This window comes from Macrobrachium nipponense, chromosome 9 (assembly GCF_015104395.2).
Source record: "Macrobrachium nipponense isolate FS-2020 chromosome 9, ASM1510439v2, whole genome shotgun sequence".
NCBI classification, from domain to species: Eukaryota; Metazoa; Arthropoda; class Malacostraca; order Decapoda; family Palaemonidae; genus Macrobrachium; species Macrobrachium nipponense.
Window position 1 is genome coordinate 19455876 of NC_061110.1, and position 5758 is coordinate 19461633.

Below are 5758 nucleotides of genomic sequence, written 5' to 3' on the forward strand. Positions count from 1 at the left end.
ACAATAGCTTTTATATCTATCTTTAATATAAAAAAGAGCGATTCTCTTCTGTCCCACAAAAGGCTAACATAATATTTAACATCATGTATTCAAATTATAATCAGATCATATACCTACCATTGTCTATAAGATTTTTTACCAATTAGCCTGAATTTTAACAGTTAATTCTATGTATTGGCTCTGAAACACTGATATGGCCTATGTAAACTTAGTGGGTCACGAAATACCGCATAATAAATTAAAAATTTATCTCTTTTTAATGGTTATTGCTTTAACGTTAACCCGTATGTCAAATCTGAAGGATCATCTTTGATAGTAACTCTTCATCGCAGAGACATATCTTAAAAATGTATCAATTTATTCATAACTTTAGGTAATCAGGTTACGCTAAAGTAATAAGCCAACAACAAATAAGTCTGTCTTTTTTGTTGCTTTGATAAATATGAAAGAAGCTTTCCTAAGATTTTTTTAGGTATTGTCCTTCAAATATTCCTCACAATTTTCTCTCAAATACACAAAAAATCATGAAGGTTTTTTTTTTTTCCAAGATATTGAAAAGCAACTATATCCAAGATGCAAGATAAAGAATGTGAATTTTCAAACTAACAGGAGGAGAAATTCCTGCTTTGATATAAGACCATCGTTAACAAGAGAATTTTTTTACTTATTACATACAAAATTCTTGTATTAGTTTCTCGGACCATTTGAAGAACAGATCAGAATATTAAATTATTTGCCAAAACCTCCCATCATTATATGAATTTCTTTTATGTAATACAAACTAAAAATCTTGTTTTGGTCTCTTACCATTTGAAGAATAGATCAGAATATTAAATTATTTGCCAAAAACTCTCATCATTACTGCTGCGTTATTAGAAAGCATTAGGAGAGATTTCCGCTTTCGAACAACCGCACGATTTCGTATGCAAAACAACTTGTTGTTTGTAGGAGATATATTGCGTTGCATGCTGACTTTTTTTTTTTCAAATCCCCACTCATTGGAGGATGGGGACGTGGCCCGCTGGGAACTAACTAACGATGCCGGCGAAGTGAACGGATCGAGGAAGTAATAAATGTGTTCCAGAAATAGAAAACTATATTCATCATTTCTTTAAGCAGGAAATGTGGAAAACTGTTTCATAAAATCTTGAAACCAGAAATATGAAATTATTTCGTCATATCTTTATACCGGAAAGATGAAATCATATCTATTTTAAGTATATAATTGGAAGATGTTCCGTTAGCTCTTGTGTTATTATTATTATTATTTTTTTTTTTTTTTTTTTTTTGTTTTTTTGCTCTATCACAGTCCTCCAATTCGACTGGGTGGTATTTATAGTGTGGGGTTCCGGGTTGCATCCTGCCTCCTTAGGAGTCCATCACTTTTTCTTACTATAGTGTGCCGTTTCTAGGATCACACTCTTCTGCATGAGGCCCCGGAAACTACTTCAGCCTCTAGTTTTTCTAGATTCCTCTTCAGGGATCTTGGGATCGTGCCTAGTGCTCCTATGATTATGGGTACAATTTCCACTGGCATATCCCATATCCTTCTTATTTCTATTTTCAGATCTTGATACTTATCCATTTTTTTCCCTCTCTTTCTCTTCAACTCTGGTGTCCCATGGTATTGGCGACCATCAATGAGTGATACTTTCTTCTTGACTTTGTCAATCAACGTCACGTCTGGTCTGTTTGCACGTATCACCCTATCCGTCCTGATACCATAGTCCCAGAGGATCTTTGCGTGATCGTTTTCTATCACTCCCTCAAGTTGGTGCTCGTACCCATTATTACTGCAAGGTAGCTGATGTTTCTTGCACAGGCTCCAGTGGAGGGCTTTTGCCACTGAATCATGCCTCTTTTTGTACTGGTTCTGTGCAAGTGCTGGGCATTCGCTTGCTATTATTATTATTATTATTACTTATTATTATTATTATTATTATTATTATTATTATTATTATTATTATTATTATTATTACTATTATTATTATTATTATACCTGGAAATTTCTGTAGGACTTTCTATTTTTTTTTTATTTTTTTCTTGTTGACGCTTCATTAGGGCTTTCTAACCTCATTATTATTATATTATTTTTTCATTTAATATATCGGTAGAATTTACAGAATTTATTTATGAATTTATTTGAAATAATTCTGTAATTTCTGCCCACTATATTCAATAAAACATGTTTGAAAGAAGTTCTGTTTCCATCATACATGTTAGTATTATTATTATTATTATTATTATAATTATTATTATTATTATTATTATTATTATTATTATTATTATTATTAGATTATTATTATTATTATTATTAATATATTACTTGACGTTTCAGTGGGATATTCTCTACTACTACTACTACTACCACTACTACTACTACTACTACTATTATTAATGCTATTATTTATTTTTTTTTTTTTTTTTTTTTTTTTTTTGCTCTATCACAGTCCTCCAATTCGACTGGGTGGTATTTATAGTTGTGGGTTTCCGGGTTGCATCCTGCCTCCTTAGGAGTCCATCAACTTTTCTTACTGTGTGTGCCGTTTCTAGGATCACTCTCTCTGCATGAGGCCCGGAAACTACTTCAGCTCTAGTTTTTCTAGATTCCTTTTCAGGGATCTTGGGATCGTGCCTAGTGCTCCTATGATTATGGGTACAATTTCCATGGCATATCCCATATCCTTCTTATTTCTATTTTCAGATCTTGATACTTATCCATTTTTTCCCTCTCTTTCTCTTCAACTCTGGTGTCCCATGGTATTGCGACATCAATGAGTGATACTTTCTTCTTGACTTTGTCAATCAACGTCACGTCTGGTCTGTTTGCACGTATCACCCTATCCGTCCTGATACCATAGTCCCAGAGGATCTTTGCGTGATCGTTTTCTATCACTCCCTCAGGTTGGTGCTCGTACCCACTTATTACTGCAAGGTAGCTGATGTTTCTTGCACAGGCTCCAGTGGAGGGCTTTTGCCACTGAATCATGCCTCTTTTTTGTACTGGTTCTGTGCAAGTGCTGGGCATTCGCTTGCTATGTGGTTTATGGTTTCATTTTTCGTATTGCACTTCCTACATATGGGAGAGATGTTATTTCCGTCTATCGTTCTTTGAACATATCTGGTTCTTTAGGGCCTGATCTTGTGCCGCTGTTATCATTCCTTCGGTTTTCCTTCTTTAGCTCTCCCATCTGTAGCCATTGCCATGTGTCATCACTGGCTAGTTTCTTTAGTCTGTCTCATGTATTGTCCGTGCATTGGTTTGTTGTGCCAGTCCTCTGTTCTGTCTGTCATTCTCCCGTCTCTGTATATTTGTGGGTCTTCGTCTACTTTTATTGTAGTCCTTCTTCCCATGAACTCTTTAGCCACTCGTCTTCACTGGTTTTTCAGATATTGGCCCAGTGCTCTGTTCTCGGTGTTGACGCAGTCCTCTATGCTTAGTAGTCCTCTCCCTCCTTCCTTTCGTGTTATGTAGAGTCTGTCCGTATTTGCTCTTGGGTGTAGTGCTTTGTGTATTGTCATATGTTTTCCTGGTTTTCTGATACTATGCTGCGGAGTGTTTCTGCCTTCGTCCATTCCACTATTCCTGCGCTGTATCTGATTACTGGCACTGCCCATGTGTTTATGGCTTTTATCATATTTTCCTCCATTGATTTTTGACTTGAGTATCGCCTTGAGTCTCTGCATATATTCTTTCCTGATCGTGTCCTTCATCTCTTGGTGTTTTATATCCCCTCCTTCCATTATTCCCAGGTATTTGTATCCTGTCTCATCTATGTGTTTTGATTGCTTGCTTCCATCTGGTAGCTTTATCCCCTTCAGTTTCTCGTTACTTTGTCTTTTTTGTATGTTGACTAAGGCAACATTTTTTTCTATTCCAAACTCCATCCTGATGTCCCCAGATACATCCTTACAGTCTGGATTAGGGGTATCTATTTCCTTGATGCTCTTACCATACAGCTTGATGTCGTCCATGAACATCAGATGGTTGATTCTGTTGCCTCTTTTCTTGAGTTTGTACCCGGTCATCCATCTTCTGTAGTACTTTTGTCAAGGGAATCATGGCTACTACGAAGAGTAGTGGGGACAGTGAGTCGCCCTGGAAGATCCCTCTCCTGATATTAACCTCTGCTAGTCTTATTCCAGAGCTTGTAAGTATTGTATTCCAGTTGCGCATTGTATTTTTGAGGAAGGCTGGATGGTGTTTTTCCTCTGCCCCATATATTTTCAGCATTCTATTAGCCATGTGTGTGGTATCATGTCGAAGGCTTTTTTATAGTCTATCCATGCCATGCTTAGGTTGGTTTTCCTTCTCCTACTGTTCTTCATTACCATTTTGTCTATCAGGAGCTGGTCTTTTGTGTGCCCCTACACTTCCTTCTGCAGCCTTTCTGTTGGTGGGGATGGTGTTTGTCTCCTCTAGGTAATTGTATAGCCTTTCACTGATGATACCTGTTAGTAACTTCCACATTATTGGTAGGCAGGTATTAGGCCTGTAGTTACTGGCTATATTTCCCTTACTCTTGTCTTTTTGTACTAAGGATGCTCTTCCTGTGGTCATCCATTTGGGTGCATGGTGATTTGAGATACAATGCTGGAGTTGTTCTGCTATTCGTGGGTGTAGGCCTTGAAGTTTTTGAGCCAGTATCCATGGACTTCATCGGGACCTGGGGCTTTCCAGTTTGGCATTTTTCTTTAGTTGGTGTCTGACTGTGTCCCTGTCGTGATCTCTGTGAATCTTTGTTTTATTCTCCCTGTTTCTTCTTTTCTTGACTTCCTGGAGCCATGTTGCATGTTTGTTGTGTGATACCGGATTACTCTCCCATATGTTTTCCCAGAGTCTCTTACTTACTTGGTTCAGCTTCAGGAATTTACTGGGTCGGTTGTCTTCCTCTCTTAGTTGGCTGTGTAGTCTTTTCTGGTTGGTTCCGAATAGTTTGTTCTGTTGGTATCCCTTATTCCTGTTCAAGTACCGTTTGGATCTTTATGTGCTTTGGCCTTAAACCTCTGTTTTACATCTTCTATTGTGTTTGTTTAGTCCCCCTCTCTTGTACTTTGTATTTCTCGTTGAGTTCCTCCCTTGTTTTCCTTGCTTCTTAGACTTTTTTTCTGCCATCTCTTTCAGTTTACTCAAGTCAGATCTCATCACCATGATTGCTTTTTCCAGGCGCCTTTTCCAAGAGGTTGCTGTTTTGGTTTCTGTTGGGTTGGTTGTGTGTGGCGTTGGTGTTCGTGTCCCCATCAGTTCTGCTACTAATCTTGCTCCTGCATATACCAAGTTATTTGTTTCTGTGATACTGGTGGTGTGTATTATGCCCATTATTTCATTGACCTCACTTTTTTTCTCCCAATTAATTTCTTGGTGTTGCAGGCTTTCATGGAGGGGATCTTTGTTCTCTCTGTATCTGGCTCCATCATTGTCTAATCTTTTCTACCCATTACCCTTCCGTCCCTCTCTCGTACTTCGTCGGTGTTTCTTCGTGTGTCGTTGTTTGATACCTCATCCTCCCTGTCGTCTTCTGTGGCATCGTCTCTCAGTTTCGTCTTCGTGTAATTCGTTGTCGTGTGATATTTTCCCTTTCCAGTTCTTCTCTTTCTGTTGGGGAGAGCCAGTTGTTTTTTCTTTATTGTTCCTTACTGGTCTGCCAGCCTCTGCTCTGTTTGGGGTGTTATTCCTCTCATTCCAGATGTTGACCAATCTTCTTCTATATCCTCTCTCCGTTGGGTTGCTTCTGATGTAGCATCTCCATATTTCCTT